We start from the raw sequence: 27,130 nt of genomic DNA on the forward strand, positions 1-27,130 counted from the left end.
TATTACAAATTTCGAATATCAACGAAACTCGATCTTTCTACACTGGCTTTTAGAATCGCTAGTGTTTATGATGAAATTTATGACATTCAATTCCGTTCTTAAATTTCTTCCGTTTCATGAAGTATGTACCGCTGATTTCACGAAGGGAAGTGAGAATTCGAATATATTGGCGATTTTGGTAGTAGTGGCTATGATTTATATCAATAATTCAAGGTACTGGTTAGCCATATCCTAGAATACTCGTCCATGGTATGGGATCCATATGAGGTAAGACATATTAAAAAGATAGAAAAAGTTCCAAGGAAGGCAGCAAGACATGTACTAGGATGATAAAAAATAACAGATAGTGTTACGTAAATGTTGGATGAAATGGGAGAGTTTGGAAAATACAAGAAAAAGGAATAGGTTAGGCGCGATGTTAAAACTGACGAAGCGTGGGAAGATTTATGGAAAGAGATACAAAAACCAATCTTAAACGGAAAAAACTACCACAGATTTAAAATAAAACTAAGAAGATAAAAAATGAATAAGAAAAAATACTCTTTTTTAAACAGAAATATTGTTAAATGGAACCAGCTGCCTGGAGGTTTGTATGAGCTCTTTCCATCCAATTTTAGGAATTTAAGGATAACTGTAAAGCAGCCATTTGGTGATAAATTTTATTAGTCAGTGATTAATAATACTATTGTACTTATTAAAAATATGTTCTGCACGTGATTTGGACGGCGTGAGAAGATGTATTGCCAAAGTGAATGATGTGTTAACGATGCGCGATTTTCAACGGTATATGAAGTTGAATAGTGCGTGATTATGGACGGTGTGTTGTAGTCGTATGTATGGTGTGAATCTAGCTCATGTGTGAAGGTAAAGGTGCGGTTGGTAATCTTTAAGTTTCGTTGTATATAGGAGCATTTTTTCTCATATATATTCTTCTCGTGTGTGCATGCGTGTGCATTGTAAGAGTGACCGTTGACCAAAATTGACCATTACCACCAGGACAATTGCCTAATTGCAACGAGATTTATTCAATAATAGTAATGTATCGGTACTTGCTGTTGAATAAACCAAACCTTTCTCTTAAATATATGGTATAGGGATGTGATCTACGTAAAATACATCGTAGTGTGGGCTTGTTGCGATATTATATATGCATCTTACCTAAACATACTCGTTTTAATTTTAAATAAAACGACACCCATCTTAAATATGAGAATGAATTTATCCAACAAATAACAGCCGATGCTCTCCATAACAGGCACAATAGATATAATTAGCTATGTTGAACGACTTTATTTTCAAAATTGAGAGGCGAGATGTGGTGAAATAGTAAGATGTACAACTACTGACAAACTCGGATGGTACTAGTCACGGTCATTGTCGTGCAACTATTTTCAATTAGTTTTATGTCTACATAACACACGGCAAAATGGAGCCAAATTTCTTCCCACATATTCGTAAATTGTTCTTCTGAATTTTTTAGCAAGATTCACCCCTTACATTTGCTATTACAGTGAGAATATTTAATGGTAGGTTGTTTCTCCACTTGTCTACCACTATTCTTGTTAATATCTGCTTACTAACTCTCGAGGATTCTAACAGGCTTCACTGCCGTCTGGTTTCAGAATTGTTGAATCACAAGCCTACTTCCAGCATGGCGGGCAGTCATACAAATCCGTTTTGTCCTGTATTCAGGGGTAATTAGATAAATCTGAGTCTCTGGGAATTTATCGTCAGTGAAACTCATCCTTTTTTCTTGCTGGAAACAGTCTCAATAGCCTATCAGGGAAGGAATTTCAATAAACCCAAGATTTTATTAATTTTCCCAATGGATGGCTCATAAAATCTGATTTCTGCGAGAAATATTTAATGCACACAAGTGTTACTGCTCTAAATGTATACTTTTCTTCGTTTCAACACTTCTCGCTAGTAAAAAAGATATCTCTAATTCATATTTTAATATACAGCAAGATATAGAGTTCAGTATAAGAAGTAACAATTTCACTATTGCTCTTGGAGTAAATATTTACTATGACCTAGATGTTGGAGGCGAATAATCTAAAATGAGTATGAGATACTTACATTATTTTGATGTCCTATGACGCACAAACGGCCATCTGAAGATAGCGATGAAAAATGGGTGGATAGAAATGGCACAGAGAACGATGAATAGAGTACCTAAGTCAGGCTAAAGAATTACGAGTTTCGAAGGTAGGAAAGGAGTTGAGGCAGAATAAATAGGACGAGATAGAAGGAAATGAAATGGAGACAAGACTGCAGCGATATAATTTTTAGATTAACTTTCGATGAGGTACGACATTAAACAAATCTATGAATTAAAATTCAATGAACATTGAAATGAATACTCATTTCATTTTTTTCAACCGGTCAATCTTTTATTGCATGCATAACTGCCAAATGTAAATGGAACTTTTGGCATATCCTCAAAATCCCATAAAACTTGCAAGCATCATTTTAGAAATTAATTATCAGTAACCCGATGGGTGATTGAAATGACAGCTGCAGTCGTTAAACAGATATGGCCCTTTATATATATATATATATATATATATATATATATATATATATATATATATATATATATATATGTTCTAGACGAGCTCTATCCCTCTCTTCCTTGATAATGGCGGCCACGACCACCGAAAATTCGAAAAATGGTGAGTCTCTTTTTTGTGTGTTTCTGTGTTTTTGTCTGTGTCCACCAGTGCTAGTGTTATATATATATGTGTATATATATATTTATATATATGTATATATATATATATATAGATTATACAAATACATGCATATATATATAATTATATATATATATATATATATATATATATATTCTAATATTTTTATATAATATATAATAATTTTTTATCAGACTCAGCTGTATAGCCAGAAATCTTTCGACAAGTATTTTTGACTAGGACTGAAAATCAAGAAGAAGAGAAATATTCCATGTCTTTTGAGGAATTTTCCCATATCCCTCTAAGTATACTATAATTGGGCTGGAGAAGAGGTTAATATAAAATAAGTCTTTTCTAACGAGGACCGAGTTATAATTTAAACGTTATCTAATATTGGAAAACTTTATCTAAAACAAAGCCACGCAAATTACGACGAAATAATCCCAATGTCCTCCTAATTCGCTTATGTGTACGCAAAAAAATTGAGCTGGGTTTGTGTCTGAGAATCTTTCGTGGAGCTTTTTGATGCAAATAATTCGTCACCACATAACATGAGGTCAACCTCGCAAATGGTTATCGAGTATCAGATTTTTTTGTGCCGACCACATCGGGGCTGCATTGAACAGGACGCTAATTTCAAAACCTTTGCTTGGTAAACCGCACATTACAATATCGCAATTAATGGATCACTCCTTCACCCACAATGACAGACGGAGAGCGTATCATGACCTGGATGTAGGTAAACTAAAAAAAATCATCGACGGGTAAAATAGCGAAAAAGACGACTCAGTTAGTGAACAAATGAAGAAAATTCCTATTCCTGGCCTGAAGTGCAGCTTTAATATTTTACAAATGCAATCGCACAGAAGTTTTTTCTGTACAGAGTATGCCTGTACACACAACCACCTCGGCACCTGCGGGTTCAGCTTTCGAGATTTTTGAATATTTTTGTAAATAATTATCAATCAAGCCGTGACCGTAGGAATGTTAAAAATATAATTAACAATTAAAAAGTACTCTTTTGAATATTATTGATTTGGGGAGAGAGGTGTCTCTCTTCCTAAACGCATTTTTGATGAAAATCTCTCTCTGCATCAATCATTTAGACCCGTACGTAGTGGGTCGAATGATTTGAAAAATGATTTTTAAAAAAATACAGCTTTAATCGCTAGATGTGAATCCGATTCTTTTTCTTTTTATTTGATATTCCATCTTTTTTATGTCAAATGGTGGAATTAATTCCGATGATTAAGCTGTCTATAATGTGATTTTTCCCTTATCGATGAGCGGAATGTTATAACAGAAATGAATCAAAGTCCCCTCCTTTTTACTCATCCCGTGGAAACTTTCCCGGGAACGAGCATCCTCCGCCCTAAAAAAAGCAATCAAACGCACCTGAGTTGCCATCTTAACGGTCGCCCTTTGAAGATGTATAATCAAACCCATTAATTTTTTCAAAAGCGTTCACAGTGTTTCCAAATTATCCGTTCATCTTTTTCACTTTTAAATATTTAGAGAAAAGTCGAAAATAGTACTCGTGTATGTTTTGTCCTTTAGTTAACCATTTCATTTGTGAGGCATTGCATAAATAATACTGATGCAATTTCGTACTCGTATTCATTCGCGAACTTCAAATGGCAATTCATGTTGCCCACCTTAAATTAAAATTTCAAATTGGCATAAATTAACTTTTAAAAGTTTTATTATTAATTGATATTTAATTTGTTCTGGCATTGAGTATTACAGCAGAAATGAAAATGTATTTGCTAAATCCCAGCTTTTGAACCTAAGAATAATTTTCAAATTGTTGTTGATTTATTTGGAAATATATTTCCTCCAGACGTCTTGGCAGATACGCATAACTAATACATGTCCAAGCTACCAATTTTTGGGGCTATTTCTCACGGAATTTAAAACAAACAGTAAGGTTATGTATATAAGTGAAATAACATGTATACAGCAGGTATACGCATACCAGCATGAAAAATATCAACTGGTTTTCAACCTGCATTTATCTAGTTCTTAAAGTGTGAGTTTAGTTTTAAGAAGCGCCCAAGTCAAGAGAGTGCTAAGGAAAAGATTACCCATTAAACCCTAAATTAGCTCACTCTGTCGTTTCGTGTGAACAAAATTGGAGATATCCGTGAGTTACAAAAAGTGCCCTTTTGAGAAATCTTTAAAGTCGAGTAAGTCTACCAATTTTCAATAAATAATCCCATCATAAAGACTTTACTCATTACCTGATTATAGAATTTAGCAAATTCAAGGAACTTCACAGTATAAAAATCATTTGAATTGACCGGGACTCGAATGATTTTATCAATTAAGCTGCGTTTCATCCCTGTTTGATCGTCAACATTCGTCAACTATCCGCATCATAATTGTATTAGACAAATGGTATCTCTTTTACGATGATCAGCAGTTTATATCCTCAAAGTTTTACATGTGCACAGTTTATTTTGTTTCCCAGGAGTGGAACAGGTCATGGAAGCATGTTTATGGTCCATAGGTGATTCGAATTCGAGTTTGCTGTAGGCTTGGAGCATCTACTCAGAATTCTATAACTATAATTGACCGCCCCATTAAAGGATATTGCGTCTATCAAGGTCTCTATGAAAATTAACGTAAAGTCATTTCGACGTAGCGGGAACAGCAATAAGTCTGACCACAGAGGTTTTTTATCTGTGATCACCCACCCCCCCAGACATGTCTCGTATTTTAAATAATTGTTTTAATCGCTTGCCATACTCTATCCTGGCAAGTGTACCTATAAACGTGGTGTGCAAGGTCTTCGGACGCAGGAGTAGGAAGGGTGAGTTTGAATCTCTGCCTTTCGACTCTCGCTAGGATTAAATTGGCTAGCTGGCCAAATACTTGTCTTTTCACATAGCCCCGATTATTTTTCTTACCCATTGCCATTTGAAAATTTCTGCAGAAGTCGAGGAACAACCTTTCCCCCAGCGCTCCTCGCTCGTGCGTATAACGTTTTCTTTGTGAACCTGTCGTTTGTTAGCAAGAGACCGGTCATTTCTCGCACATTCATCTCGCTCGACGGAATTCCATGTATTTAGAGGGTTTATTGCAGGAATTCTTTGATAGGTCCATCCTACATACCTCCTTCCCTCCGGTTATTTGCAAATGTATTTTGGCAAAAATTGCATTTACCTTAACGTCCGCGTCTTGGAGAGCTAGTCCTCCACACTCCGGCACCCTGCAAAGTTGTTGTAGCGATACTTTTTTTAAAGAATCTATTCCATATTAGCGTGTCAGGGAATTCAATGTTCGGCGCTGTAATCCTCTTGGACAACGGCCAGACATGTCGAACATAAGAACTTTATCTTTTGTAGGATAAGTTGTTTTATCAAATTAGCCATATTTGTCCACGGATGATTAACATTGCAGGCCTTTCTCGTTCCCCATTTGAAGTATCCCATGATATTAATATATAAAATAACCATAAACACAGTAATCAACCCGAAGGTTGGTTTGATAGGTGATGGTAGAGTCCACCCAGTACTAAGACCGACGGCGTGTGAAATTCACACATCAGGGTAGGGAGGCTAGTTCCTATATATTGATAATAATACCCCAATTATTTCCAGTGCCAAAGAAAAGTCCATTTCTCACCTCACCATGAGGATTTTTCGCGGATAATTTGGCACTAGTTTGCAACGTGTGATGTGGATTCCCCTTTAATTGCGATTAACTATTGCGATATTTTTCCTCGGTAAAAAAGGCGCCACCGATGAAACTTCGCTTACCATCTGAGACTTCATGGGGTCTTTAATGACTAAAGTGATACCATCACTTTCCGCCGTGTCCTTGCAGTGGATATCCCTCTCAAGAACCCGACCTCTTCCGCACTGTGGGCGCGAAGAAGCAGTTCAAGCGCTATACCGTAGAGGGGCATTGATTCAGACAGGAGTCTGATGATGTCTGATGGAATCTCGCATTCCCACCGAAAAGATGTTGAAAGTCCCCTAGTGACCTTACACACGAACAAATGTCAATATATACAATATAAACCATTCACGTGAAATAACCGGGGAGGGTCATTTTTTTATTAGTGCAATGTGCGTTGTAAACAACTTTTTCCGAATGATTTGCTGAAAGTGCTAAAATAAATTCTCGACATAAACACCTGCAGATAATATCGTGTTTCTTAAAAACAGAGTAGCGTCAAATATATCCCACCCTGAAAAAACCGCGAACGCATTGATAAAGTAGTTTCCGTGACGAGCTTACGACCTCGTTGGTCTTTTTTTAAACATATGAGCTAAATCTTATGATCATTAACTTCATCTGAAATAATTTTAAAATTCTTTATCTCTTTTATTTTGTGTAACAAGGATATCACGGCGAGTTTTTTTACTATTTATTAGAAGGCCATATTCTGCAATACGGTTGAATGCGTGAGGTAAAACTGGTACTAGAGAAAGTGGTATAAAATTCGTATGGCAGTCCGTACGAGCCGGGTGATCTTTTTAGTGTTGAGTTAGGAAAATTTCAACTTCCTCGTTTCACGACGCCATCCAACTCTTAGGACCTTTTAGATTCAGGAAGCTCGGGGCAAGAGGAAAGAGACAGGGTCGGGGTATTTTTCCTCCCACCCACGGGTCATTTTTACAGAAAATTTTACGATAGTCTATGGAGGCACCCTGCAAAGTGCTGCTGGGATTATTATGCTCCCCTGTGTAATGGTACGTGTACTGGTGCACTGGTGCGTGTATCGCGTATGTCCATGCTCTTTTGAAATTAGATTATTTTCCCAAGATCCGAGATAGTCAGGGGACCCCACGATTCATTCTGAAATTAACTCTTTTTGCAGGTTTGATGGTAAGTTTTTCTCTAGTTTCGTTTTGGTTAAATTTGTTGATCTTTCTGTGCGCTGGTTAACTGTAGGAGGCATTTTATCCAGTACCTTCGGGTATAATTAGAAGGTTCTGTCAAGCTCGACTTCATATTTTTTTATTTCCTATTTTATAAATCGTAGTGTTTTATTTTTAAACCTAATCTCCCACCATATTGAGTTGTCGTGGCCAGAAGACTTTTTTTACTTCAGTTTCTATCTCATCCATGATTTGTTCATGGTCCTACTCTTTTATAAGATCATTGCGCCATGCAGAACTTCTTAACCCCAATTCACGTGCACTGAGGCTATGCGAAAAAATTGGTCAGAAAGCGAAACGAGCTTTTTACCGAAGCTCGATCCTTCTATCTGAATCTTCGACAACCCCTATCGAGGCCCCCTTCTCCCCCTCAACAGCAATCGTCCTTGTGTGTACGGGGGGAGAGCCGGTGCTAAATTTACTTCGAGCTCAGTCAGGATCAGAGACGTCGCCATTCCTTCAAAAGTCCGCATCATATGATAGGAGAGTCTCTCTATTCGAGAAGATAATAAATACAGTTAATGTTTTCCCTCAGAAGCAGCTGGGATCGCTATAATATTCTAAGATTGACAACACTCCATGATCCGACAATGTTAACAGAACCGACCGACGGAATTGAGATATTAGAAAGCCCATTACCTATATTTTAACACCGGGTATCACCCACGCTCCCTCTGGCGGCACCATCGTCTGAGGTGACGTTTTACTCGTAGTTCTTCTTACCCGTTAAGCCTCTATGGATCGTAGTAGCTACTTCGCCCCTGCTTTCGATGTTGTCCTCCTTCATCTGCGGAAAAGTAGTCGCCCGATACTGTGATTGTGGCTCTCATCTGGGATAATCCAGGTCAGAGGACTCCGGAGGCTTTTTCTAGATAAAAAGGGGCACTGATATCTGAGTCTTAATCAGTCAAAAGGATGACTTGAGTATCGTGCGAAATTCTCCCTCACTCCTTCATCTCCCTCTCCGCTCTGTCCACACCTAGACAGCCTTTGGGGAGGGGGAAGGTGGGAGGATTTTATAATTCTTAGCAAGTCCTTGACTCCACATTTTATCGTAAACTTCCCAAGGATCAACTCTTCCTTCTTCTTCTGCCCCTTTCTCTTCTCATTCCTTGACTTTTCTTCTTCTTCACCGTCTTCTCCTCCCCGGCTCGCCCGGCCTGCAGTGGTGGTGACTCAGCTACCTTGCGACTGTCGTGGTCAGTCGCCGATATTTCCTCACCTTTCTACAGCTGCTGTGGAAGTCCTTGCCTGGTAATTCGCTGCGCCAATTAATCTTGTATTTGAGCGAGGGAAGAGCGCTACTCTTCGATCGTAACCGGCTAACATATTGCGCAACCTCTTTCGCGTTCTTCTTCTATCCTGACGGAAGAGGGCAGCTCCTTCACCCCGTTCACCAGCGGCTATGGGCAGTGCAGGCGCATCACGGCAGGGAAGGAGGATTCCAACCCCCCAACAGCCCCACCCCTTTATCCCGTCCTTTTCCTCTTCTGCTGATCCGAAGACTCACTGTTTCCTCCATCTTCCCGTCTCTTCTCCTCATAAGAAATGAATAGGAGCGTCCCTTAACCGTAATCGTAGTCAATGGTCCCATTAACTCCCGATTCCATACCTCTCCAACACCATCAGTCCTCACACACGCACCACCGCTTCGACCTTCGTATCGTCAGCCTTCATCGTCACGACCTGAGTGCTCGTGGCGTACCTTTTGACGCCTTTCCTTAGGCAGGGACGCCCTCCTCGTCCCTTTAAACCTCAGCTGGCGGAGTTGCGTTTTTTTATCGTAGATTACGAAAGCCCAGGTGTAATTTCTCTGAATGCATGATGTAATGTACCTTGTTACTCTTACCTCATTGTAGTGTACTTTATTCTTATCCGGACGACTCGAGTTTCCGTTCTCCGGGGAGACATGGTACCATTGTCCCCCTTGTTTTCCCGAGCCAAGTGTGGAATTTATTTTCTTATATCATCAAGGTGGTATTCACTTGGAGGTAGAGGAGCTTACATTCACCAGGTTATCCGTAGACAATATGACTATTACCATTACAATATGACTATTGTTCCCTAATGTTCCAGGGTCGAGAATAGTATTTTTCTCTTGCAGAAAGGCCTCCCTGACTATTTTCATTAATAATGTATATGTCATCTGAAACAAAAGTGCATCGAAGCGCCGTCCCCGGCGGTGAAGCCCATAGTCTGCTTTAAAAAAACTATGGATCGCCAACGGCATCGGAGGTTGCGCCTTTTCATCAATCTGTATAAGGATTGGACTGATAAGTTCCGTAGGCATCTTTCAATGTTTTTTTTCTATATCAGACGATTTTAGTAAGGAAAAAAAGTGCCCTTGCAGAAAACTCAACCCCGCTGACTGCAACCGCCGCAGCAACCTATAAAAACGAAGAATCTTTAAATATGTCGTGTGGGCTTGCTTTCATTCAAGGAATAAGTGCATTTCCTGGAATTTAAAGGAACTCAGGACTTCTTCTCCATCCGCCAGTCAAAAATCACGACATAGCAGTTAAAAAAAAACAACTTTTAACCCTAGCAGGAGTACGAGAGATTGGTTTCTGTTCCCGCGTCGAGCGAGGTCTTGACCGCCGCAGACAAGTCCCCAATCTTCCTTAAGGAGAACATCTCACCGCAGCTACCGATACGGTAAAATGTGAGTTTCAGGATGTAAAAATAATCCGTCTTGGCCGGGAATTGAATTCGGATCTAGTTGATTTCCGCCGAAAGTTACATATATTTTTGCTATCCATTTAAATTATTTTGGCACTATGAAATTTCTTCATCTACACTTTGGGAAATAAGGGAGTAAATGTTAATTGCAAGCTGTGACTATTGCCTTTTGCGTTGTCTTTCGGTTGGTGCTGTCAGACTACTTGCATTTTGAGTATGAAGTGAATCACTAGATTACTCCGATATATAGTTATTTTTTGTACTTATTTCTCATCAGAACAATTTATAGATGTTTCCACATGTGTTCTCTTTTTAAATAGATTTCCAATGCTCCTCGTTTGGAGAATCTCTTTACCCACGCTAACACAGTGAGATTTTTCTTGATACATCCCTTCCTCTCGAATGATTTTCTCTGAACTCGTACACCCATTTGAAAATTAATCTCGCCATCTTTCATCTAACGATGACTGTCGTTAACTACCTAAACATGAAAAGGCCAGCATACCTTTGTCGTGCATATCCAGAACCTGTGTATCCAAACCATATTCTTTCATAACCCACTCAAGCCCACCTTTATTTCTATTATTTTTACACCAAACAATCTTCAAGTACTTTACATCCTCCCCAATTACAAGAAATATACATGTATAGTTTTGCCGGTATGCCCAAGTTCGTATACTAAAATTTTGAGTTTGTGTGGACGGATCAATACAGCGGATTTTCTTAAATGTAATTAATCTTAATCAATAAATCTTTAAATAATATTTAAACAATGTATATATAACTTTATATATGTATACTAGTTCTTTACATATTTTTCTCTGACTTAGAAGAACTTGAACTAATGCATCGAAGAACTTAAACTCGTAAATCTTCATCTTTGATAGCAAAACAGCTTTCTACAAATATGTAAAATAATAGGAGGTCATAAAAAATTACCCTGAGTATTAATCCATGAGAGTTTTCTTTACGGCAGTACAGCATAGAGGGTGATATATTTTTCAAAATTCGGGATATTCTTTGAAAGTTGGACGAATTCGGAAACTTAGCTAAACAATAATGTACAAGAGCATTATCAGCTGATTTGTTTCAATAACTTTTGTTTATTTCCTTCTATTTTAGGTCATTATGTTCTACCTTTCAAAATAAAATATACCAATTGCGAATCATGCATAGTCGGACACAAAAATGTACAATCAGAAAAAAATAGTTTCTCACGTTACTTGGTTAATCAAAATAAAGACTATGCATATTTCATGTTACTTGTGTCGAAAGATAGCTTGATAATGATTATTCTTTTGTTAATTTTTTAAAATCCAATCGTTGAGGCACTTTTCAAATATATTGCGGTAACCTGTCAATAATAACGATGTAATTTATGAGCCGTATTGATACACGGTCTTAAATCCTGTCATCATTTGGACTTCGTTAACATGGAAATCGACATCTAAATAATGTAATTCACTAATTATCTCGTCAATCTAATCTCACATTTTAAATTAAATGCCAATATCTCCCATCACCCAATTTACCTACAATGATCTTGTTTTCGCCTCCTTCAAGGTAGGTTACTTAGTTAGCCAGATGTCAAAAATGTACTGCAGTATCCAGGACAAATAATGATTCAATCAGAATTCTGAATAATAAATCCCTATTCAACAAAAGTGTTTTCAGATTAGGAAATACAGGCATATTATTCACTTATTGGAAACATATTGAGTAGTCGTGATTTAAGTTTTTCAATGTGGCGAATGACAATGGCAATTGACGAATAGTTTAGCTTGGTTCAGGGCAATTACAACGAATATTTTGTTTCAATGACTTTTTCTTGCCGGCTTTGCAACGGAAAATAATTATTAATTGTTTTTTTTTTAAATCCTCAATTCACATAATGTCCAACATTTGATGGAATGCGATTTTATACTGCGTACCAATAAAATAATTCTTAATTTCTTCGATCCCTGCTCTCAGCCACTATATTTGCGTTGTAAACACACCTCGTCAGACACTCATACAATCAGATATGGTCCCACTGGAGTATGGCATTGAATATGATAGTTAACTCGACGCTAAAATTGTTCTCAAACAAATGTTATGGTTAAAAGATTTAGCTATTTTTAGAATCGAATCTAGGACGTGTAGAAGATACGCCTCCACGCCTCTGGGTATTTCTCAAAGAAGATAGAAAACTCACCACGCCCCATCCTCGGGCCTTCATATATTTTTCAAACCCTAAAAGTGAGGTAAGGATGTTAAACGAGAAAAGTACTATGATCAAGAAGGAAGAGTTGAACAAATCTTAAGGCACATTGAGAACGACGGAAATAAAATAGAACGGAAATTTCCACTGGGAAGACTGAGGCATGTAATTGTGTCAGGCTATCTATGCATTGGTTGAGAACTTTGCCAATATGCAAACTTAGTTTTCGCGAAAAGTAAACGTTAGATTAGTTGTAGTAGAACAGAGGCAAAGTGAATGGTAGATTAAAGACTTTTGGGTGTGGGTATAGATTCATATCGAGAAGTATGTATGATAGAGGGGAATTCAAACGAGACATCGAGAAGTAAATTGGACAGAAGGGGCTGCAAGCGTGTGTGTTCAAAGGTTTGGAGATGACAAGGAGAATAGAAAGTGAATCAGCTGAATAAGAGAAAGGACGAGATATTGGAAGGTAGGCAAATGTTGAAGTGTGTGTGTTAGAAAGGAGAACTCAAGGTCTGGAACAGGGGAAAACAGAAAGAATAGCTATTTGGAGTATGCGAGTGGAAATAAAAATCATGAAGAGATAAAGAATGAATTCACATAAGGGTGTTAACAGAGATTGCAAAGTTTTTTTGAAAGTAAGAGATCTAATATCATGGCCCTTCCACGAATTTCAGCTACACTGTTTCAACTAGCAATGTATAAAAATGGCAGTATGAACAAAAAAATTCTGTTCTCAGAATCCTTAGTCCTTTTCCTTTCTTGTCGCAGGCTATCCATTCAGTACGCCAAGCTTTATTGTGGTCATCACAAAAAATATGGCCGGGGACGATTTGGAAGTTGGTTGTAGTTGCCGCTGAGCGTTTATTAAAAACGGTTTTCGTTTCATTTATCTTTAGGAATAATGAGCCGTTTCTCTCGTTGGAAGTTTTTCATTCTCACAACACGTCGGATTCGCTAAGGGGAAAACGATTACCGACGCAGGGAATTCCCCACCGAGGCGTGTGTGTTTGTCGCACCTGCTAATTAACTTTTTAAAAGAATAAAATATAAATATATATATATAAATATATATATATATATATATATATATATATATATATATATTAATTATAAAAGCATAAATTGGGGCCAACATGTTGTGTGTTATTTTCTTTTCGGTGAGGACGGGATGGAAGGATTGGGCGTTAGGAGAGGTGGGTGGGAGAGGGACGCCATCCCCCGTTTCCAGATGCAAAGCGAAAGACGTAATTCCTTGTTTTTTTTCGGGTCGAGAAAACGACGCCTGGGGAAGTAGTGCGTGTATCCTCAGTTCCTTTGTCATCCAGTTGGTGCAGTTTACTCATTAAGCAGGAAATATGCTCAGGAGGTGGAGGCAGGGGAAGTAGGCGAAGTAAGTGATTATAAATCTTAAAGCGCACGAGTTGTAAAAAGGGTAGGCGACCTCCAAAAGAGGAAAACATTCGAAGCCGTCCCCTTCCTCGAGAGAAAACTAAAGGGAGAGAGACGAAAGGAGGATGGAAGGGGGCTATAAAGTTCAGACATTCGTTTCTCTGAAATTAGGAAAAAATGAAGCGCGAATTTTGCGTCGGGGAAAATATTGCTGCGGATGAATTAAGAATCAAGACCAAATTAAAAACTAATTATCCCTGGTTTACGGTCCCTTGCTTCTCTGACGGGCGTCATGGCCGTTTAAATCTCTCTTGACAGATAGGACCTGTAAATCAGAAATAATATCACAATGCGAATTAAAATAGAGCTAAAAATAATTATTGAAATTAGACTTTCAGGGATATACACTCTGCTTGTCATAACTAATGTATGTTATTGCTTTATATGTTCCACTGCATTTAGCATTGTTATAGTTGAGTGCGTTACATCTATTACACACAAATATATATCTACCTGTGAGGTAAAAGTATTATTCTTTAAAAATGCGTGAATCAGGGATTGAAATATGCTCATGAAGTATGGTAGATTGCGATGTGTAAGGAAATAACGCAAAATTTGTGACAGGGGCGATAGGATTCAAAGTCGAAAGAAAATTCTACCCATGTGAAAATGATAATTAATTAATCTGCTCTGCTGTTAACTACTGTGGAGATATTAAGTAGTGACTATGCTTACTATTTAATGTTTGAATTTCGATATTTCATCACACTATAATGTTTACCATTCAAATGCTTGCTCATATATTCTTAGTATTCTTAGTTTAGTATTCCTAGCTCATATATTCTTAGTATTCTTATTATTCTTAGTTGATAATTATAGACCGGTAAGCTTGACATCAGTTGTATGCAAGCTATTAGAAAAGATAATGGCTGATTATCTCTGGGACTTGTGGGAGAGTGAGAATTGGTTGTATAGTCGCCAATACGGTTTTAGAAAAGGGCACTCTTGCGAAACTCAGCTATTAGGGTTCTGCCAAGAAATGTTCGACTCTATGGATGCGGGAATAGAGGTGGATGCTATAATAGTCGACCTGTCAAAAGCCTTTGACAAAGTTGACCACGATCTCTTAATGCTTAAGATGGGCCAATTGCCACTACACACAGATGGAAGAGTAATCTCTTGGGTCAGAAATTTCATGGAAGGTCGAACACAAAGGGTCAAATTAGGAGAAGTGTATTCTGAAAAAGCAAGGGTAACATCGGGAGTCCCACAAGGAAGCGTACTTGGCCCGCTCTTGTTTTTAATATATATAAATGATCTCCCAATAAATATTAATTCTCAGATAAGACTTTTTGCAGACGACTGTATTATCTACAGGAAAGTCGAAAATGACAGAGACCGTGACAAACTTCAAAGGGACATTAATAAAATGGCAGATTGGGTGACAAAAAATGGGATGGATATTAATGTTAACAAATGCAAATCAATCACTTTTAGCAATAAGGTAATTGGAAACAATAGGGAATATAAATTCTCAGAAAATGTCATTCCTAGAAGTGATACTGTCAAATACTTAGGTGTATATTTAACTAAGGACTTAGGGTGGGGGCTAAATGTGGAGTGCATCTATAAGAAAGCTTTCAAAACTCTTCATTGGGTAATGAGAAACCTCAAAGGGAGCGTTAGAGCAACCAAGGAGAAGGCTTATCAGACCCTAGTAAGGCCAATTTTAGAGTACGCTTCTCTTGTATGGGACCCTCATGAAGAAGGTCATATTAAAAAACTGGAAAAGGTGCAAAGAAAGGCTGCCCGATATGTACTGGGGAAGCATGGGAGGATGGAGAGTGTGTCTGACATGCTAGAAACGCTGGGCTGGGAACCTCTAGAATCTAGAAGAAAAGTAAGCAGACTTTGTGGAATGTTCCGAATTTTGAAGGGGAAGAAAGCTTGGGCAGATCTTAGGAAAGAGGCGGGGAACCCAAATTTTATAGGCAGAAATGATCACAAATTTAAGATAAAATGCCGGGCACAGAGAACAAATAAAAAAAAATTTTCTTTTCTAAATAGAACAATTGTTGAGTGGAACACTTTACCTGCAAAAATATTCGAGCCCTTTCCTAACAGAGTGTATACTTTTAAGAATAGATGTAAGGCATATATGTAATAATTTGATTGATGTGTGGTGTATGGTATTATATGCAATAGCTTTTTTTTTTTTTTTAATTTATCTTTTTTTTTCTTGCTGATAAATGGTTGTAAATGGGATGGGGATTCACTTGTTTTGTTAAAGAGATTTGTGTTTTGAAGTCTAGTTTTATGTATTATCTTTTGCAATTATTTGGGACTTGTGTGCCACCTGACAATGTCTATCAGCACATGTGTATTTTTAATAATAATAATAATACACAGACGCGTCTGGAGGTATCACTTATGACTTGAGGTTACAGTACAGTAAAAAATGAAATATCAAATAGCATAGGCTTAATAGATGATGTTATATAGTATAAACGCAACATAAGAAAAGAAGTCATCACTAAACTTCATTAAAATTTTGCATAATATTTCTTACATAGCAATTATTTAGCATAAAAAATGAGTCTTCCCGTCTATCCTTCTACATTCATATATTTTGTAATTGATAGGAAGCTGAGGTTTACAAATTATTACGAATTTTAATATTGCAATAGATTCTACTAACTTCTGCTATTTGAATTTTTAAATTTTATCCCTAACGCTTTCATTACTTTTGTGAAAAATTGGTATATTCGCTCTAATTGAAACCGAGTTTAAAATTGATCTCTGCATCTGCACTGCATTAAGCCAAAATGTGTTTTAAAAAAATTGCACATTATTTCATAAACATTTTTCCCATCACCTTAAATTCGGCAGCATTAGAATTTTGTATAAATTTCTTTGAAAAATGTTTATAAATAAAAATCATACTTCGTTTTGATGCTATGCATAAATAATATTGAAAAAATGCATAGATATTTTAAATATTAATAGAATCTGGGATGATATTTATTGTTATAGAATATTTTTGTGGTGGATATTTCAGCTATATATTACATGTCCGCAACCTCGAACAGCAATAACAAAATATTATTTAGAATTCATGCTGAATAACAATATTTTTAAATGAACCTAATGAATTAATTCATGCTTTGGCGTACTCAAATAAAACCAAATTTATCATGAGAAAATACCATCTACTTAAGTCTTCCAGTAAATTTAGCGAAGGAAGGTGAATAAGAAACTTTTGCGTATAGGGACCTTAGTAAAGTAAAGAGAGACATAGCGTTGACGTTGGAACACTTTTGAAAAATTTTGCCACTGTAAATAAGTCGAGCCCTATCCAAAAAACATCACATTGCCATTAGGTTTCCACACAGTACTCAGGTGTTGAAGGAGAAAACTGAAAAAAATCCTTTTTATTCCTGGATCTGAATCAAATTCGCTGGTGCAGGAAGATGATCCAACAACCGAGCTGCATTCTCAATAGGTAATCATTCCCGCTTTACGAGGTAGGTAACCATTCCCGCTTGCTTGTATGTTACGATTGACCTAATCAGGACAAAGTTCAGGATTGGTCTTGCAAATAAATAGAGGTAAATGTTTTAAAATGAAGTTTCCACAGCCCAAACAAACAAACGATGAGCACTTAGCTATTTCCAATTTTTGATGACGTTATTATCATTTAACTTATGTCACATAAAGCTTTATTTTAAAAACCAATGAAGAGTTTTCTACAGTTATTTTTCACCAAATATCCGCTTTAAAATAACTTCACCGTCATACGATTCAAATATCACTAAGACTGGATGTTCAAGCATACGAAATTAAAATGAATTAATTTGCAAGGTATTGCGGCGCGTTGAAAGTGCAATAAATGAAAAGCTAGATTGTAATATCATGTAATTGCGTAACATAAATTCAATTTTTAGGAAAACTATTGCAATTATATTTTCATGCATTCCTAAGCCATAGTACGGGTAAATTAGAGTTAAAACATGAGTTAGTCATATTTGTTTATCAATTTAGCCAAAGTTGGATGAAATGGTTAACAGAGTTTAATATTGGCGGTAAATATTTAAGTTAGAAGCGCGAAACACGATAGCACTTAGAAAAGATAGTAAAATTGTACTTATTCTAAAATTCGTCTCGAAAATGTTGAGCCTAAAGGCAACGCCTTGAAAAATAACTGCAGTCTTTCTTTGAACAGAATTAAAACAATTTTTATATCATTGGTGAACAATGATGAATAGGGATTTGTCAAATTCGGTGGAATGAGGAAAGGGGGTACTAGGTTGACATGTTTCAAGATAATATTCGATAAAATTAAAGTGAGATCGTCCATTGAGGAAACGAACATCGTTAGTGAAAGGAGTCTCCATTAAAGAAAACTAACTTTTTAGACTATTCCCATGCCTCGTCAGCCTTTCCACGCAACCATAGAAGTTAAATCTAAATTTTAATGTGATTTCCAAAATACCGTTGCATAATTAGACCATTATACAATGTTTAGTTTAGTTTTTAAACTATTATTATTAAAGATAATCTACCGGTTAAGATCGGTTTCGGATGAACACAAGCTACCCAATGGTACAGCGACAAGTCCCTTGTATCTCCCAACGAACATATATATCCCAATACTATTCCTATTCTACAATAAGCCTCTCTTCAAGTCTGTCTATTTTTTCATCCTTTCCTTCAGAGTAACTTCCCTATCGTATCCCTGCCCCTTCCTCATTTGCCTAACATTCGCCCCTGTATCACAGTTTTCAACATCTTATTGCCAATCAGAATTGTCTCCATCCAGCTTTACTGCATCGTTTTGATTTCTCCCAACAATTGTCTCTCCTACCTTACCATACCTACAACATCCTTGATTGTTCTTCCTTCTGTTCACTTCACCTCGTCTAAGTTTCTCCTCTCCCACATTCTAAATACCTTTTAGTTACTCCTGTTATTGTGTTTCAATGACCATCTACACCGTACATAACTACGCTCCATATTAAAGTTTTTACGAACTATTTGTTAATATTCTTACTCAGCGTCCCTCTCATCAAATCTCTCCTTCTTGTGAATGCTTATTTAAGTAACACGATTTTTCTCCTTTTGTCCCTACTACTTTGACCATTTTGGTCCGAAACATTTCTGAGATACGTAAACTGTTCCACCTGCTCTATTTTGGCCTCCTGTTTAAAGTTTGACTTATCCCTTATCCTTATGGAAAATCGCAGTGCCTTTGTTTAATTTGCATTCATTTCCATCCTATTTCTATCGTACTGACTTTCCAATGTACTCAGCAATGTTTGCAACCTTATGCCTGGCTGAAAAAAATTTTTTTATGCTAGACCGCTAAACAAAAATGCATGAAAATTTTTCACGGCTGACGAAAGTAATTTTCACTTAAAGTGTATCCATACGAGAAGAGATAATGTAATAAGGAACTGAAGCATCTGTGGAAGCTTAAATATTAAGCCAAAGAACAGTGCGCAATTTGAACATGTAAAGAGTGTAAAGATGATACTAGATGAGAATAATAACAACTAGGGCTTCCCAGTCACCAAAACTAGAAACGGATTAAGGATTGGATAAGTAGATAGAGTTTTAATGGGAGTAGAGTTAACTAAGGTCAGATGGAAAAGACTGGCGAGAAAAGCAGATTATATTTTGAAGTAAAGACCGGATATAAGAACAGCAAAGATAAAAAATAAAAAAATCGTGGATAAAAAATTAGTATCATGTGAAGTGTCGAGTTATATAAGTATTATAAAATGGGAGATCCATTGTTCGGAAACTCAGAAAAATTATGTGTTTAAAACGACTGTTCGGAGCTTTTGAACGTGGTCAATTGTTGAACTTCAGGAATCTTTATTAACTGGAGTGCCATGGAGAAAAATTACAATTCCACATGTAGCCCTATCTACGATTATTTCGGTTATTAACATAAGGAAAATAATACATATCGCTGACTTTTAGTGAAATTAATAGTCTTAAAATCATCTAATACCATATAATATTCCCAAATAAATTAAAATTTCGCTAAACCAGTTAAGTGGATAAACTAAGAAAATAATTTTGGCCCATAAAATTGTAATTGTCCATATTGGAGAGGACAATGGTTTTTTTTAATATTGATTAACGGTCTGTGTAATAGAAATTGTTAAATACGAATTGCGTAAAATCGACTCGCAAAGTGGTAGAGAGAAAAATCGGTTGCCATCGTAGCAGTATTAGTTTAGAAAGGAAACCTTGGAAAAATAAAACATTCATCCATTCTATGTGCTATATGACGAGTACTAGTTGACCGTCAAAATTTGAGTGAATTTGTTTGCATGGAAACCGCTTAAATGTAAGGACTATATCAACTGAGATATGCATTCGCATTCAACAAAAGCGCGCACAGTACACGCGACCGCGTAAACTGACATTAATTATGATTCACGGCTACATGAAATGCTTCTGAACAATTCCTCCGGAAGTTATTAATAGCATTGGCGTCGCTCGGAAAGGGAAGAGAAAGCATTCACTTTTTTCGCAGTTATGTTTTATTCTCACGGTTCAAAATATCTAAAGGAGAACGCGACGATAACAGTTCTGGGTGCTTGGTGAATCTGAACGGAGCACGAACGCATCTCGACGATAAAAGTGTCGCTCTCCGAGAGACGAGAATAATGACTGACGTCCCGATAATAGTATTTATTTATTTTCCCACTCTCTTTGGGCGTTCGATGTTGGCTTCGTGGACGGGTGAAGAGAGAAAATAACTCTTCGCCCTATTTTCAAAATTCATGTTTTGATCCTGCTTCTTTTTTCTTCTTCCCTTTACTCCCGACTTTACTCCCCTTTTCTATTTTTACCGGGATTTCGTAAAAAAATTACAACCTCTGATTTATTTCTGTTGTTGCATTGGCGCAAAACTCGATTGTTGTTTCTCCATGCCATTTTTTTTATATTTCCGTCAATTTATAACAATTTGATTAAATTAACAAGTTAGGCTCATTGCATTACCAGCATAATTTAAGTTTAGCTCTCATTTTCAAACTAAGTAATAATCAAATGATCCGCGTTCGCGGGTTAATTTGTTTTGATTATGTAGACGTCACTCAGAGAAGTAACGGAAATTAAATTTGAAGACAGTTGAAGAGAAAGAGCAGATTTAATTTACTGCTGCACTATAGCAGTGGACCTCTTCCCCATAGGTTTGTTTTTCATAATTCACTGGGTTTGTCCCAGTGCCGTCCTTAGATTTGACGTAATCAAATTAAATTTAGGTCAGCATACTCAAGAATAAACCGCTGCGCTGTCTAAGTGGTCATATTTTTCCCAAGACTGCCTATCAATTGTATACACTCACTCATACATCGCAGCTTAGCCTTCAGTTATAATCTAGTAACTTGTTAGATGGAGCCAATAATTTTACGCATAAGTAGCCCATTGAACTGATGAGAAATTTGGAGTCTGTGGAATGAAACGTGAGACTGATTATTTCATTTTATTGCATTTTTACTGTTAATTTTTTACGATTCAAACTTCTATTTGAGGTGTTCTCCCATATTTAGATAATCATCCCCATATTGAACTTAAAAATTTAGTTAAGAGAAAACTGCCTTTAATTAGAGCAAAACTGCAGGCAAAGGTATATCAAAGTGAGTAGTCTCCATTCGATTTCAATGCCTAGTGAAGTCATGGTTGTTTCTTTAAATCCTTAAACATGCATCATTGATGAACGCTGAGAAACCATATCTTACCTAACCTATGCATATGGTCTCTATCTCCAAAATAGTGCGCTAGATTATTGGCCTACGACGAAGAGCAATAAATGTTCGTAATTAGCACCATGAATCGGCCGGAACAGTTTTAACCGGATAATCGAAATGCATTTATGATTAAATAGAAAGTGAACTTTTACTGAGAATGAATTCTATTTTTATCGCATATTTAAAGTTTTAAGATAAAGATCTAAAAAAACTCAACTATTCCAGAGGTTTTCCGCAACGTCCTCTGCTTCATTTTGGATTTTTTTTAAATATTTTGCATATATCCACGCCCTCAGCAATAAATATCCTCTTGGACGATTTTTTTGGCCTGAATTATTTCCTTCTCATCATATTCATTAAACACCTGCTGGAAAAAGAAATAAAATGGCGAAATTCAAAAGGAGGTCTAGGTTTTAAAGGGAGGATTTTGCACCTATTTAATCCCTTTGTATTTTAATGGCTGTTTCAAATCAAATAATATAATTTTCCACGGGACTTCATTCAAATTGAACAAAAAAATAATGAGATTAGTATCTATTTATTAATTTACTTGAATCAGTTCTCTTATTTGAACACAAATGTGTAAATTAATCGCATTTAATGCTATCGTGACGTAAATATGGAGTAATCAGTTTTGTTGATCACCTCCGCCCCAATTTATAGACCGTTACTTTTAATACGAACTTTTAGTTAATTTTTTAAATTACTTATAACCCTCTGTGATAACTTTCTAAAAAAATTGTGCGGGTTAATTTAGAAGTAACGGTTCATAAGAAATAAATCCCACTAATACATACACAAGAATGTGTATCAAGTGGATGGCAGTATCATAAGTTATAGGTTAAGTTTTTAATTATCCAGGCTAATCGGTAAGGCATTCAAGCAACCATCAGAGAAAATGCCTTTATGTTACTAGGATTATAAAAGAACGTGTAGAGATTTTTAGATTTATTTATAATATATTTATATTTAATCTATTTTTGTTTCATGAAAATAAATTCACAAAAGACTACGTGTGACTGAACAGAAGTGAGAAAATAAGGAATAAAAATTCAAATTCAAGGCGTGACCTCAATATGATTACCCTGAAATTCCATATTTGAATCGATATCTGGCGTTCGAATCTCGACGCCGTATCATTAAGATTTTTTAGTGCTGCCGATATAATTATGTTTTATCAAAAGTGGGAGAAATATGACTGGGAATATTTTCTTTCAAGTTATTTTCCATCTTGGACTGCACTACCAACTTGGCTGCGCTGTCAAGACTCACAAATAGACCACACAACTCAACCCAAAAGAATTATTCACGCGCGGAATTCCATATAAAGTGTCTGCTGAAAACAAACTCGGCTCTTTCTCTCCAAAGATCGACCCTGGGTTTTAGGAATCATTTCAGTTTGTTTGCCAGACAAGCTGATCGGTGGTAGGTCGAAAGAAACTTCAAATGCTGCAGATACATTTGTTATTTAAAGGTACTGCAAATTCTGTATCCACCGCTGGAATTGCAACTCTATCTTTTAAACATTATTAATAGTAGTTGACCGGGTTAGGATTGGTTTATGATGGACCCTGGCACTACAAAGTTCTATAATCCTAAGATTTAACCAACATAATACGAAATATCCTTAAGCCCCGTAGTGAAAATTACAATAAATCTTTCTATAACTATGAATACTTTATACCTCCATTTATTCATTCAAATTGTCTATTCCTTCCTCACAATATCCTGCTCTCCCAGCACTCTACCCTCTGTTACTGTCTTCAGCATCTAGTTTCCTCTCAGTATCCCAGGTATCCACTTGCGCTGCCTTCAATTTTCAATCAAAGCCTACCATTGCATTTTGTATGTTTCTCATTTTGTTTTCTCCTACAATTCTATTCAATTAATGAGAATAACTAAAGACTAAATGAAAGGGCTTCTTTTGTTGGCACTAAAACCGCCATATTTTGACGACCATAATTCGTGTAACCCAAGTTAAAACAAGTAAGAATTTTCAAAAAAATGTTTAATGGCCTTCTTGCTAAATAGTCATGAATATATTTTATAAATTTTTGAAGCATACATAGTGGTTAGAAAACTGACGGAAAATCTCGCTTCTTACACTTAAAAAAATGAAATGGTTCCCTCGTCTGAGTTACGAGGGTCATCCGGAAAGTAGTACCCGTTCGTGAAATAAAGACACAAAAGTAAATATTAACAAACATAAAAAATTTTATTTGAAAGAGGATACTTTAAACTACTTCTCAACATAATCTCCAAGCAAATTAAGGCATTTGTCATAACGTGTGACAAGTTTCTGTATTCCTGCTGCATAGTCCTTCGCCGCCAGCTCATTGAGATACGCGAGGGACCCATCTTGCACAAATTTTTGCATAATGCAGATGGTGTTTAACAATTTCATGAACAATTGTTCGAGAAACATTGGGAAAATGCTCACAGATGTCATCAATTGTGACGCGCCGATCGTTCCTCACGAATTCGTCAACTGAGCTCACCAGTTGGTCTGTAATGACAGACGGTCTCTCCGAACGCTCATCGTCGTGTGTGTTCCCCCTCCCCATGTTGAAGTTGCGACACCACCGCCGAACAGACGACTCGTCCATTACATTGTCTCCATACACCTCCTTTAATTGGCGATGAATATCACATGGGCGAACGTTTCTTGCATTGAGGAATTTAATCACTGCCCTCACTTCACAACTGGCGGCGTTCTCAATTTTTTTAAACATTGTAAACAATCACAGAAACAACACAGGCAATGCTAGCGTCACGCAACTTGGCTCAGAGAAGGCAGACAAGCCACTGAAGCTATCTGACCTCGTCCAGCGGCTACTCGCGTCGTCAGCACTTCATGCGGTACGAACGGGTACTACTTTCCGGATGACCCTCGTATTTTCCTGTGAGTTAGCCTAAAAGTTGTGGAGGTGATCCCTACATCATTTGAATTTATGTGGGACGTTTTTTCAGTGCATTCAATTTCTTAAAGAGAAATAAGAACAAAGGTTTCCCTCATACCTATATAATATTATTACAGTATGCTTGAGGGAAGGCTTATGTACTTATCCGCTCAAATTACCCAACATGGTGGTATTGCAGGATTCAATATGCTGCTATCAATTGAATAAGTTTCTCGTATTTTCCACCTCTACAGAATTTAATGCGGTAGTCAATGTTCAAGGGGGATCGTGATGGTACGGGGGCTAACGTACTGGCTTCCCACCCTGAGGGCCCGGGTTCCCGGCGGTGTTGAATTTTTTCAGAGGTATCTCGATCCCTACTTGAGGTGCTTTGTGGAGGGCACTTTGAGTGAGTACGCCGTCCGTCGGATGGGACGTTAAACTGCGGACCCCTTGGTGCCTTTCGTAAAGATTAGGCTAATGCCGACGCCGGGTTTCTCTCTACCCTTCATCCTTTACTGTCTATCCCCTATGTCGTAAATGACCTCAGCTGGCGGTCACCCTAAATACTACTACTACTACTTCAATGTTCTTCAATGAGTTTTTTTACTTTAGGATCCGACTTTTTAGGTTTTGCACAGTTTGGGTTTTCTTTAATAAATGTATTTATTTAAGAAATTATCGTATAAAATGAGACATTCTAAAGTATTTCTACTCTTCTTATAAAATCAGTAACATAAAAAGGACAAAATACATCCATCCAATTCAAAAAGACACATTTTAAGCCATTTAAATAAGTCAAATGATTCAAGAATGCAATGAATTATATTCTTGAAAAAGGAAAATAAGTACTTCAAGTATATTCCACGCAAAAGGATAAAGCATTCATGTGATATGTTACTGATATTTACTCCATAAAAAGAAAATGTCCCATTCGGTAGTGTTGAAAAAGGCGGTTTAGTTAGTATGAAGGTAACGTTTTAAATTCAATAAATTTCTATGATTCAGAATTGAACAAGCAAAAATTCAAATTAAATTTAATAATTCTTTTCATGACATTGGATTACATCATGTGTGTTTTTAATTCAGTAGTAGGTATATTTTCTAGAAAGAAAAAGGGCAAGCTTAACATTAAAATAGGAGGGCAAAAACTAGAGCAGGTAGAACAGTTTACGTATCTCGGTAGTGTTTTGGACCAACACGGTCAAAGTAGTAGGGACGTAAGGAGAAGAATTGCGCTAGGCAAAGAGGCTTTCACGAGGAGGAGGGAGTTGATGACGGGGACTTTGAGTAAGGATGTTAAGAAAAGACTCGTAAAAACTTTGATATGGAGCGTAGCTATGTACGGTGCGGAAACGTGGTCATTGAAGCAGGAGGATAGACGTAGACTGGAGGCTTTTGAAATGTGGGTGTGGAGAAGAATGGAGAAGGTGAAATGGACAGAGAAGAAAACAAATGAGGAAGTACTTGGTATGGTGGGCGAAGAGAGGGGTTTGTTGGGAGCAATCCTATGGAGGCAGGAAAAGTGGATGAAGGGGGTGTTGACCGGCAGTGGGATGTTGAAGACTGTGATAGAGGGTAGAATGTTGGGCAAAAGAGGAAAGGGAAGGAACAGGATAGGGATGTTGGACGGGATGAAGGGCGGAAGAAAGTACTCAGAGATGAAGAGGGACCTGGTGTAGAGTAGAATTTAGGGTTGTGTTTGTTAGTAGTCACAAAATATTTGTTTGCTAGTTGTGTCCATCGAAAAAAACCTACCTTTACCGGTAGATTACCTTAAAAAAGTAGGTATATTTTCCATCGCCAGTATATGGTTCTCTATTTCCGTGGATTCTCAACATACAATATCAGCGCAGAGGTACGCGCGTACCTAAAATTCATAGGCGTCGTTTGTGAACTAGATGGCATTTAGACGCAAATACCTCTTGACCCTGTTCATTCTTCGCCCTCGATCCGCACCCCACTCTTGGTATCCCAAACTATTCCCCCAGAAATCTATTGAAGAGTGCTTTACCCAGTTTTATGTTAGCCCTCCGTATTCCCCCACTTTGCCGTCTCAAGACCCACTTGTCCACTCAATCCAAAACCCTCCCGGGGGAGGAGGAAAAAGGGAAGTGGAGGCCAAAAATTCCAACAAACTATATTGTCAGGCTCTCGCGTGTCATGGGATTACCCAGGTAAGAGGGCCTTGAGCACTCGCGTTGGGGAACGTAGAAGGAGAGACGGATGCTTACTGGGTAGGATTGGTCAAGGAAGTTTAAAATGTTTGCGTAATCAAGAACTACTTTGTTACGGTTTTTTCATAAGGAATTGCTCACATTGAGAACGATCTTAATGATTCTCAAGACATTGGCACCAAAAACTCAATGCATGTCTTTGAACATAATGCATGCATGTTTTGATTCCAGATAACTTTTTTTTCCTTAAAAGGACTTGGATCTATCTTGGAATTGTCGGGCTATAGCCTTTGCTTTTTTCTTCCCTTTCATAGACCATATTCATGTAGATAGCTTCAAAATAACGCGAATATTCTACATCGAGGCAAAAAGGCTTCGTTCCGCTATTTCATTAAATTATTTAAAATATCACTAAGAGTCATTAATTTTGG

The sequence above is a fragment of the Hetaerina americana genome, unplaced genomic scaffold (genome assembly GCF_022747635.1).
Source record: "Hetaerina americana unplaced genomic scaffold, ioHetAmer1.1.p SCAF_9, whole genome shotgun sequence".
In the NCBI taxonomy this organism is placed as follows: Eukaryota; Metazoa; Arthropoda; class Insecta; order Odonata; family Calopterygidae; genus Hetaerina; species Hetaerina americana.